Source organism: Callithrix jacchus, chromosome 5 (genome assembly GCF_049354715.1).
Source record: "Callithrix jacchus isolate 240 chromosome 5, calJac240_pri, whole genome shotgun sequence".
Lineage (NCBI taxonomy): Eukaryota > Metazoa > Chordata > Mammalia > Primates > Cebidae > Callithrix > Callithrix jacchus.
In genome coordinates, this window is record NC_133506.1 from 137179473 (window position 1) to 137191359 (window position 11887).

An 11887-nucleotide genomic window follows, 5' to 3' on the forward strand; every position below is an offset into this window, starting at 1 on the left:
CGCCTCCGAGGGGGCAGGGTGGGAGCCTGAGGAGTCCGGAGCTGAGGGCAGCGGGGGACGCCGGGCCACCTGCTCCTGGGAAGTGCGCGGGCAGCCGGAGCGGCCCGGGCGAGGCCTGGAGCCCGCGGGACACGGCGGGGGCTGGACCGCGCGCTGTGATTTTTCTGTTTTGCAGCTGGGCCTCGCCCAGAGTCGCTCCGGGGCTGTCCTGGGTTATGCTCTGTGAAATTAGTGGCACAGGGCGGCCGCCACCCTTCTGGAACTGGAGCTGAGAGGGGAGCTGGGGGGAGCTGGGCGGCCCCCGGAGCTGGGAGAGTCAGCAGCTGCGCTTCCGCCAGAGGTGGGTGTGTCCTTCACATTTCAGGAACGCAGACTTGGGGCTCAGAGGAGCGATGTGATTTTTCTTATCTAGTTCAGTGCTGGCTTTGGTGGCTTTTTTTTTTTTTTTACCATCAGCAATGTGAAAAGTGGTTTTTTATTATGACCTTGTTATGTCTTGTTTCAATTTCGGCCCATTTGGTGGATATGAGAACGGTGGCCCAGGGAGGTGGCCTGAGTTGGGAGGTGTGGCAGAGCTGAGACAACCCAGGGCCTGCACCCCCTACGGCCTGGCACTGCCCCACCTCTAGGTCCTTGCCCTGTACTTCCCTTTACACTGGGTCAGCCTCCAGACTGTGGGTAATTTCCACACCGTTGACATTTCCCCCCCAGCCCTTACCGCCTCCCACCTGGCCAAGACTGGCTACTAGTCAGACAGGGGCTTAGGCATGGGTCCCCACCCGTGGCCTTTGCCTCTGTCACTCCACCTGCCTGGAATGTCTTTTCTTTCTTTCCTTCTTTTCTTCCTTCCTTCTTTCCCTCCCTCTGTCGCCCAGGCTGGAGTGCAGTGGCATTATCTCATACTGCAATCTCTGTCTCCCGGGTTCAAGTGATTGTCGGGTCCCAGCTTCCCAAGTAGCTGAGACTACATGGATGCACCATCACACCTGGCTAATTTTTGCATTTTTGGTAGAGACAGGCTTTCGTCTGCAGTCTGGAACTCCTGACCTCAAGTGATCCACCCACCTAGCCTTCCACAGTGCTGGGATTACAGGCATGAGCCACCACGCCCAGCCTGGAATGTCTTATCTTTCCCAGCAAATGAAACGACAGACCCTGAACAGAAAAAGGAAAACTAGCAAACCCCAAAGCCTCAAGTTTGGTCGTAAGTACCGAAGTTAATTCCTCAGTTCTGGCAGTTGTCCCATGACCCCTTAAGATGCCAGCGTTAGGGGGCACTGGGAGTAGAGCATTGGGGAACCTTCCTTTTCTGTAATTCTAAAGTTATCCCATAATAGAAAACTAAAGAAATCCCAGGAAATGAAAGCTTACCTACTCTCAGCCCCCTTCCCTATTCTCCCACACCCTTTCAGACAGATCAAGTGCAGGGTGATGGTCCTGTTTCCTGAAACTCTTTCCTGGGCCAAGCGGGCTCCGTCTCTTCAGGAACAGTGGTCCTGCAGGCAGTCCTGGTGGGCGAGGCCAGTTTCCTGTAGCTCGGCCTGGCTGCCTCTGAGTTTTGGCTCAAGGGACAAGGCCAGGGTCCTACACTTCTGTCTCCTGGCTGGTGCCCAGCTTGGGGCTTGGTTCTCCTGCCCCACTGTACAGACTGAAGCTCAGGAGGTTCAGCTGGCCATACTGCCGCCCCCACCCTGCAGAATCACTGGGCAGGTGGCTGTGAGTGGCCAGGTGCTAGGATGTACTCTGCGTGTGTCATCCAAGTCTCACCACCAGAGGACAGTCCCAGACCGTGCCATTTTACAGGGAGGGAAACTGAGGCAGTCTCCTGGGTCAGGATAGTGAGCCAGAAGCAAGGTCACATCCTGGGAGGTCAAGAAGGTTCTGGAGGGGCAGTGTGGGCACTTCACACAAGGGCTAGGGGCTGGGGTTCACAGAGATACTAAGGCCAAGAGTCCCTCAGCTGCACCCCCCACCCAGCCCTGGCCCACTCCTGCTGCTCCAGGCCTTCTGGAGACAGGAACCTCTTGCAGTTTACCTGAGGCTTCCCATCCCAGCTGTGCAGCAGGAACCAAGGAGGCCCAGGAAGAGCCCTGAGATGGGAGTCGGACACCCACGTTCTGGGCCCGGGTCAGTGCTTGTGCCTACCATGTGATCTTTCTGTACCCCATTTCTTGTCAGGTGTGTGGCCCATCAAGGGCTCTGAGGCTGCTTGCCCTCCTGTGTGGACAAGAAGTCTGGGGAGAGGAGGGCACCAGGTGGCCCAGCAAACCCCCCAGGCCTCTTGCCTGACACCCAAGGGTTCAGTTTCAGTGATGAGTAAGACATGCTCAGCACCTCTGTGTGTCATGTGTCAGGCCTGAGACTGGGGCACCCAATCCTCACTCTTTCCAAGGGCATAGCCCCAGGCCCGGCTGTGACCCTCTGCTGGGCCTAGAGAAGAAGCCTTTTTTTTCCCCAGGCCTCGGTCCCCACTGGTCCTCCAGAGCCACACGGAATTGGGAGTGTCTGGTCTCCACCTGGTCATTGTGGGCCCCACCCCAGGAGCTCCTGCCCCCCCAGCCCCACCCCTTCCTCCCCAGAGGCAGCACTGCCTGAAGCTTTTGTTTCCCCTCAGGGTGGTTCTTAGCTGAGGTCACAGACTGCAGGGGAGGAGCCAGAAACAAAGATGAAACCCAGGGGCCCCCACCTCCAGCATGGGGCTAAGGTCAGAAACCACCCTCCCAGGCCACAGCCTGCCCCATGTGGCCCTGCCTGCACCCTGGCAGCACCTGTTCTCTGACCCTTCCCATTCCCAGGGCCCTGGCCTCCACAGTCACTTCCCAGGGTTCAAATCCCTGCTGCTCCCAAGGCTACCTGCTGCCCCGATAGAATCTAAGCCCTTCCTCCAGTACTGGAGGTCTTCCACCCCTTCCCCGCCCTGACCACCCCCTCCCTAGCTGTTCCTCTGCCCCCAAAGCTCTTCCCATTGGCGGCCCCCATGCCACCCACAACCTCCCGTGAGCTGCCATTGACTATTAGCTTGTGTCACTGTCTCTGCCCTAGAGCACTGGTTCTTGGGGCACAGCATCCTTGTTCTCCATGGTGAAGCTGGTGCCTCTACCTGGCATAGCTCCCCTACCCCCAGCAGCTGCGTTTGCAGGAAGCCCAAGTAGGGGTGGACTGCAGAGGAAGGAGTTCCCGGCCTGGGAGGAGGAAGGGGAGAGATGAAGCCAGGCTGCCTCCTATCTCCAAAATGACTCTAGGCCTGGCTGGGGAGGGGGTCTTTTTCTGGCTTTCCTCACTGACTCTGCCCCCCCCAGCTGGTGGGTTCCTCCAGCTCTCCTCGGCAGGCAGGGCAGGGAGTGGCTGCCTAGTCCGGAGTGTGCAGGAGACCGGGGTGAGGGAGGCCTGTTTAACCAGCACCTCCTGCTTTGGCCTGCAGTTTGCCCAAGGAGCTCTGCAGAGCGACTAGGTTAGGGCCTCGCCATGTGGAAGACAGAGAAGGGTCAGGGCGGGACTAGGGCAAGAGGCCACTGCTCTGGGTGCTGTATCCCAGAGGCTGCCTCTGGTATGTGCAGAATGGAGGATGCCATGGTCCACCCCAGACTTGGTCAGGGTACCCGAGTGTTAACCGAGTCCTACTTCCCCAGCACACCGAGGGGGTGGGCACAGTAGGGCGGGCTGGCTGGGGACGAGCACTGCATCATGCTCCGCCAGTCCTGGCCTGGGAAGCCCGGACTTGGAAAGCAGGTCTGCCTTTGGGCAACGCGAGCCCCGGGCTGTCTGGCAGGCTGGGCCCAGGGCTGCAGCCCTCACCTGGTGCAGGATGGCAGTCCAGCCCGGCTGCAAGTTGTCTTGCACCCCTCGTAGCACGTGAGCTGCTGCCCCCCTCCCCCACAGTCGGCCTTTCCTGGCCCCAGGGTGCTCCTGGGTTTCATCTCCTGGCTGGTGGCGGAGGATGCACCCCCAGGGCCTCGAGCTTGGAGGCCTGGGGCCGGGAGGTGGCGCCCCTGGCGTGGCCCTGAGGGAGGGCTGAGAATGGCCACCTGGTGTCGTTCCCACCTGGGCCACCAGGTGGGTCCTGCTATCGCAAGGAAGCCACACCTGCCATCTTTCGGGAGCCCTGACTCACCCCGAGTGCCTGGAGGGACCCCTGCCTCTCCTTCTGTCACTGGGTGGAGCCAGCCCACTGAGTCACCACCGCACATTCAACAGAGATGGAGGCAGGGCTGCCCTAGGCCAAGGCTGACTCAGGAAGGTGGGATGGGGTCACCTAGGGCAGTGGATGATGGGGTGGTCCGGTCCTCCACTCAGTGCCAGACCTGCATGACTTACCCCAGATGTCTGGGATCCCTCGTGTGACCAGGGACAGAAGGCCCCCAGCAGGAGGACCCTGGCCCTGGGTGTGGGGCGTTTTTCCGGTGCTCTGCTCCCCGCAGTGGATTGCCCCTGCTAACTGCCAGTTCCCAGAAAAGGAAAGGGAGGGGTGGAGAGGCTGGCCGGAGGCCACCCAGCAGGAAAAGATGGCTCCAGGGCTGGAGGGGTGGCACTCAGCCTCACACATGCATGCTGGGACAGAGGCTTCTCCAGCTCTCCCAGGGCTGGGCCAGGTCAGGCAGGGGCCTCCCCAGAGTTGTGCCCCAAGGGGCCAGGTTGTTTGGGGCTGGACTGGCTCCTGGAAAGTAAGGGGTCAGTGCCGGGCCGGGGGTGTCCAGTCCCACACCAGGGCAGTCCTGCTTCTTCTGGAGCTGTGGGGAGCCACAGGAAGGTCTGGGGTAGGGGCTGCGGTGAGAGAAGACAGACCCAGAAGGTGACCCTGAAGGAGGAGAGCATTTTTTCCTCATGTAATCCAAGATCACATGCTGGGGTCATGTCATGACCAGGGAAGGACAGTGGTTGGCCCAACCCATGTGTCTGCTTGGTCTGTGGGAGGGAATCACCCCAGGGAGTCCCCCGCCTGGCCCCAACCCACAAAAATACCTGGGGCTCTCCTGAAGGTTAACTGCGCCCAGCACCTCGACAGGCTCCATTTCCTCTAGTCCTTAGAAGAAGGCATCCTTTGGGTGAGCCCCTAAGTGAGTGTTGAGTTTGCATATCTGCAGGTACCTTGAGCTCGCCCCCCTGGAACTGGCAGTTTGGTGAGGAATGGAATTTCAAGTTGAGAACTGGCCTTGGATTTTGAAGGCTTAGCCCTCCTGTCTCTTGCCGGCTCTGCTGCTGCTGAGAAGCAAATGTCTCGATTCCTGAGCCAAAGTCGAGGTTGTTTTATGTTTCTCTAAGAGCTTTCAGGCCTTTTCTTGCTCATCTAAAATGGCTTAATGTCCCTGGTGATGCTTTTGCATTCATTATCTTGGCCACTTCCTGAGCCCTGTTTTTGGTAATTTTCTTGTATTATTTCTTTAGCAATTTCTTTTTCTTCTCTTTTCTGTTTGCCTGTTTTGGGATTTCTGTCAACTGGGTATTATACCTTCTAGATTCTATAATAATTAGTTTTTTCTTCTCTTTTTTTAAACTTTCTGGGATATTTCCTTGGCTTCTAACCCTTGAATGGAATTTTTCATTTTATTTATTATAGATTTTTAACCTTTTGTTTTTGAGAAAAAAAAAAAGTTTTTGAGACAGTGTCTTACTTTCACCCAGGCTGGAGTACCTTGGGGCCATCTCAGCTCACTGTAGCTTCTACCTCCCAGGCTCTTCCCACCTCAGCCCTCTTCACCCCCCAGCAGCCAGGACTACAGATGCATGCCACCACACCTGGCTAATGTTTGTAGTAGAAATAGGGTTTCACCATGTTGCCCAATCTGGTCTTGAACTCCTGAGCTCAAGCAATCCACCCGCCTGGACTCCCAACGTGCTGATATTACAAATGTGAGCCACCACACCCAGCCTTTGTTTTGAAATTTCAAACTTGCCTAGTTATAAACATCTTTTTTTTTTTTTTGAGAGACAGAATCTTGCTCTGTCACCGGGCTGGAGTACAGTGGCGCAATCTCGCTTCACCGCAACCTCCACTTCCTGACTTCAAGTGATTCTCCTGCCTCAGCCTCCTGAGTAGCTGGGACTACAGGCACATGCCACCAAGCCTGGCTAAATTTTGTATTTTTAGTAGAGATGGAGTTTCGCCATGTTGGCCAGGCTGATCTCGAACTCCTGACCTCAGGTAATCCGCATGCCTTGGCCTCCCAAAGTGCATGGTGCGTGCCACCACACCCAGCTAATTTTTGCATTTGTGGTAGAGATGGGGTTTCACCATGTTGGCCAGGATGGTCTTGATCTCTTGACCTTGTGATCTGCCTGCCTCGGCCTCCCAAAGTGCTGGGATTACAGGCTGAGCCACGCGCCCGGCCGTTTTATACATCTTGCATTTGCTTATCATTCTCCTCTCTGTGTCTGAGCCATTTGGAAGCAGGTTTTGGGATGATGCCCTTACTGTTTTTGTGTGTGTTTCCTAAGAGCAAGGATGTTGTTTTCTATAACCAGGCTCCAATGATCTAAATCAGACAACATCAGCATCACAGTGTGTATCCAACTGGCAGTCAGTGATGGCATGGACCATCCAGCTTCAATAATGCTGCTTGTCCCAGTGGTGTCCTCCATGGCCTTTTTTCCTCATCTAATCCAAGATTATGTATTACATTTTGTTGTCCTAGACTATCTTTTTTTTTTTTTTTTTTAAATGAGAGTCTTGCTCTGTCATCCAGACTGGCGTGCAGTGGCGTGATCTCGGCTCACCACAACCTCCATCTCCCAGGTTCAAGCAATTCTACATCAGCCTGCCAAGTAGCTGGAATTACAGGCACCTGCCACCACACCCGGCTAGTTTTTGCATTTTTAGTAGTAACAGGTTTCACCATGTTAGCCAGGCTGGTCTCGAACTCCCGACGTCAGGTGATCTGCCTGCCTCAGCCTCCCATGGTGCTGGGATTATAGGCTTGAGCCAACACTCCTGTCCAAACTATCATATTTTTAATTCCCAAGGCCTCTGTTGTTTTCTTCACCATTTCATTAACTATAGGCAATGAGACTTTTTTTTTTTTTTTTGAGACAGAGTCTTACTCTGTCACCAGGTACCAGGCTGGAGTACAGTGGCGCAATCTCAGCTCACTGCATCCTCCACCTCCCAGGTTCAAGCAATCCTCCTGCCTTGGCTCCCGAGTAGCTGGGACTACAGGCATGAACCACCCACACCCAGCTAATTTTTTGTATTTTGGTAGAGATAGGGTTTCACCCTGCTGGTCTCGATCTCTTGACCTCATGAACCAACCACCTCAACCTCCCAAAGTGCTGGGATTACAGGCGTGAGCCACCTCACCCAGCCCGAGACTTTTTTAGAAAGCAGACTGGCATGGAGTGGCATTGTCCCCAGGGAGCTGGGTGACCCATGATGGTGACTGTGTGCAGAGACCTGCTCACTACAGAATGGTAAATGGTCCATTTCTGTTTTGTCCCAGAAGTGAGAAATAGAGTAAATTCCTTTCCTTTCCCCAGCATGGTTCCTGGCACACAGTAGGTACTCTCTGGGCACCTGTGACGGCCTGTTGTTATGTGACTAACCTTGTAGCTACCGGCGTGTGGTGTTACGTGTAGGCAGGGCATGTGCACACCTGTGTGTGTGTAGATGCAGGTGGATGGGCTGTGCAGAGGCTACCACCTGCAGAGCTGAGGGCTTTCCATGCCAGGTGTCCATGTCCGTGGTGCTCAGGGGTGGGAGGCTCACCCCAGTGGTTGTGGGGCATCTGGGCTGGTTGAGACACCTTTGATTCTGGCCTCAGGGTCCCTTTGGGGACTTTTGTCCTTGGTGGGGCGCAGAGTTTTCTGGCAAGGCCTAGAGCCCTCCCCAAGGGGCTCTTCCTCCCCTCCCCTCCAGGCACAGCCCCTGACCAGCACCTTATGATCTCACAGAGAGCAAAAGCCAGGAGACTTTGTGGGCTTTCCACCCTGATGGTCCCAAGGGGAGGCCCGGAGCAGCCAGCAATGAACAAACGGCAGTTGAGGAAGTGGCCTGCTCGGAGGGGCTGGGAGAGGAGAGGGTCCCTCTGAGCAGGTAGGAGACCACGCTGGAGAGCCCCTCCCCAAGCTCTTCATTCAACTCTGCCCTGCCCCCTGTCTGGCCAGTGGAGCCTGTCACCCTAAACCTGGCCTCAGTAAACCAACCCAGGTCGGAGAAAGAGTAGTGCAGCCCCCTCGACAGTGTAAGCGGAACTGCGGCAAGGCCGATAGCTCAGCCATGAAAAAATGATGAGGCTGCTGGGCTGTGGGCCTGGGCTCAGGAGTGGCATCGGGGGCTGGGCCCTGGGAGCAGCCGTGGGGCCAGGAGTCAGGACATCAAGGCCCAGTGTGCCCAGCAGGGGGGCCTCACCTGGATGCAGGACCAGGGGTCAGCAGAGCCTGGGCAGGGGCCTAGCATGGCGATGAGGGGGAGGGTGGAGCACCTGGGAACCACTGGGGACAGAGATGCCTACAGGAGTGGCAGCAGTCAGGGCCTGGCACCAAGATGGGGGCTCCTTCGATGCCTGTGGGGACTAGTGGTCCTCAGCCCCAGGGCTCTGTTTCCAGGGCTCCAGGCCAGCAGGGTGGGGAGCCACCTCTCCCCTAGCTACACACATGCAGGCCTGTGCCAGCTCACACCACCAGGGCACCCAACCGGGAGCACGTGCTGGTCACCATGGCAGTAGACAGTGTGCCAGCAGGAGCCCAGGCTGGGCTGTAGCATCTGGGATCAGTGGTCTAGGCATGGGGGACTGGGGTCCTTCCCCTTGTAGCACCAGAGGGGCCAACTGAGTGAGGGGAAGGGGGGCCCTTCAACACCAGGGCAGCCCATCCCCCAGCACCCCAGACAGCGAATGGTTCCCTGAGAGTTCTCAGGAAAGGCTGGGTGGGGGGATGGGGGGCACCAGGGGCCTGTGGGGGCACACGGCTTCCTGGTCCCACCACAGCTCTCTCTCTAGCTGGCCCAGCACTGAGAGGGATGGAGGCTGAGGCTCAGGCCTCAGGGGAGGCCTCCAGTGATGCTGATGGCTGAGGCATTCCTTGCCCTCTGGGCCCAGCTGGAGCCAGGGGGTCTGCCACAGCTGGCTGTTCCCTGGAGCAGGTGGCTGGGGGTACTGCTACCTCAAACACCCTCTCAAGTGCCCACCAGGACAAGGCATCCCTCCTAGGTGCAGACCTCAGCCTGCGCTTCAGGAACACACGGGGCAGACACCTCCACCCACCGGGTTCAGAGGAGAGCCAGGGTGGGGTGTGGAGCTCTCAGAGTGGCAGTGGCTTTGAATGTCCCCAGTACAGCACAGGTCAGGATGGCAGGCGAGTAGTACCCCATATGAGTGGGTGCGTGGCATCTCCAGAGGTGTGGCCACAGGGCTTTGTGGAAGTCGATGGGAAGGGCTCCCCGTTGTCTGAGAACACTGCGGGGGTAGGGGTGGGGAGGGGATAGAGCACCCCAGCCCACCACAGGCCCTTGTGAGTTGTATATTTCTGCAGGAAATGCGTAGGACCCTGGAAACAGCCTCTCTTGGGCAGTGTACAACCTGGGCTCTTGGCTGGGATCCAGGATGGCATTCCAGGGTCCAAGGCTGGCCCAGCAGGTGACCCTGTTGGCAACCTTTGCCCACCTGGTCCTTGTGGCCCTACACACACACACACATACACGTGCACGACGCTGTGCCCGTCGGCAGAGGCTCAGCCAGCCCATCACACCAGAGATTCGGGCCCCTGTGCTGTGGTCCCAGCTACTCAGGAGGCCAAAGTGGGAGGATCACCTGAGCCCAGGAGGCTGGGGCTGCCATTGGCCACGACAGCACCACTACACTCCGGCCTGGGTCACAAAGCAAGACCCTGTCTCTAAAATAAATTTAAAAAGAACCAGATGGCTGGGCATGGTGACTCACAGCTGTAATCTCAGCACTTTGGGAGGCCGAGGTGGGTGGAACGCCTTAGGTCAGGAGTTCAAGACCAGCCTGGCCAACATGGTGAAACCCCTCTCTACTGAAAAAACAAAAATTAGCCAGGTGTGGTGGTGGGTGCCTGTAATCCCTGCTACTCTGGAAGCTGAGGCAGAAGAATCACTTGAACCTGGAAGGCGCAGGTTGCAGTGAGCCAAGATTGTGCCGCTGCACTCCAGCTGGGCGACAGAGTGAGACTCCATCTCAATAATAAAGAACTAGAGTCAACAACCTCAGACACTTATTAAGGACCTGCTCTGTGCCAGAAACCTTGCTGGGGATCCAGAGGAAACATGATCCCAGCAGGTGGCTGGGCAGGAGCCTGGGGTCCTGAGGTGGAGGTGGAAGGGACTGGGAGCCCTGCAAACCCTCCCTGCAAGGAAGCGTGGCCCAGGTGCCCACCCTTCAGTTGCCCTCCCCTGGGGCCCGAGAGTCCCCCGTAGCTCACACACCTGGGTCAGTGCCAGGCAGCCCTGCCCAGCGCGGAGCTGTAGGCCCCAGAAGTGATGAGCCATCATCACTTCTGGCTCTGCCACTGAGAGGCTGTCCAGAGCCAGGCCCACTTAGTGCCTGGCGGCCAGGCTTGCTCCTGCTAGGCACCTGATGCCTAAGCACCCTGCCAGCCCAGGCAGCGCTAATGAGGCTTCATGCCAATCAGAGGGACAGGCCACCCCGGGTTCCTTCACAGCCTGGCTGGGTGTTGGAGCGTGGAGGTGTAGCCAGTGTCTGCCTGGGGTAGGGGGACTATGGGCACAGCTACCCCTCTGGCTTCCCCCACCACTCAGACCAACTGAGCTGTGCCCTCAAAATCCAACAGAAGACTGGGCACTGTGGCTACTCCTGTAATCCCAGCACTTTGAGAAGCCAAGGCGGGCAGATCACTGGAGCTCAGGAGTTCGAGACCAGCCTGGGCAACATGGCAAAACCCCTTCTCTGCTAAAAATGCAAACATGAGCTGGGTGTGGTGGCAAGTGCCTGTAGTCTCAGCTATTTGGGAGGGTGAGGCAGGAGGACTGCTTGAGCTCGGGAGGCAAAGGTTGCAGTGAGCCAAGATTGTGCCACTGGACTCCAGCCTGGGCGACAGAGTGAGACCCTGTTCCAAAAAAAAATAAAAGATCCAAGGGGAAATTGAGGTTCAGGCAGCACCCCTGACTTGTGCCCCTAAACCAGAGACTCTTCCCTGGCTTGGGTGCTAAGCCTGGGTCCTCACCCCTGGAAACTGTGGCAAGTGTGTGTGGGCATCATCGTCTCTGGAGAGGAGGCACAGCTCCAGATTGCGTCTTCCTAGGATGGGGCCTGGCTGCGCACACAGTAGGTGCCTCATAAGCACATGTGAATCACAGAGGTGGGTGAGGCCAGCACACAGGGAGAGGTGAGACCAGCCCCCAGAGTGGCGGCGTGCACAGTGCTATGGCGGGCATTTGCATGTGGGAGTCTCTCCGCCTCCACCCTGGCCCCTGAGCATGGGGACTGGGGACAGTGTCTGCAGGTGCCTGGCACGGTTGCTGCCCAGGGCTTAGAGGACAGAGGAAGAACCCGAGTCTGTGCACACTCCACCACCATGGTCTCCAGGGGCCCAGGCAAGGCCCCTTGCTTTTGGCTAGTCCCCTGCCATATGGGGACCCTATGATGGCCACTCAGGAGATGGGGGGCCAGGAGGACAGGGGGGTGACTCCAGGCCAAGACTGTGGCCCCTGTTCCCAGTCCCCAGGGAGACCAGAGGGTCACCTGCTGTTAGGAGGAAGAGGACACCGGGCTGGCTCTGGCCCAGGGTGGGCAGCTCTGGTTTCACTCCTTGGCTCCGAACCCCTGAGGCAGGTGCGGGAGCCGGTCAGGCACAGTGAGCAGGGCCCAGTGCCCCTCAGGCTCTGGGGAAGGGTTGCAGCCAGGCAGCCCAGGGTGGGAGGTGCTGGGGACAGGTGTGACCCCTTCCAGTCTCTCCCAGCCTGCTGGCCTCATCTTCTCCC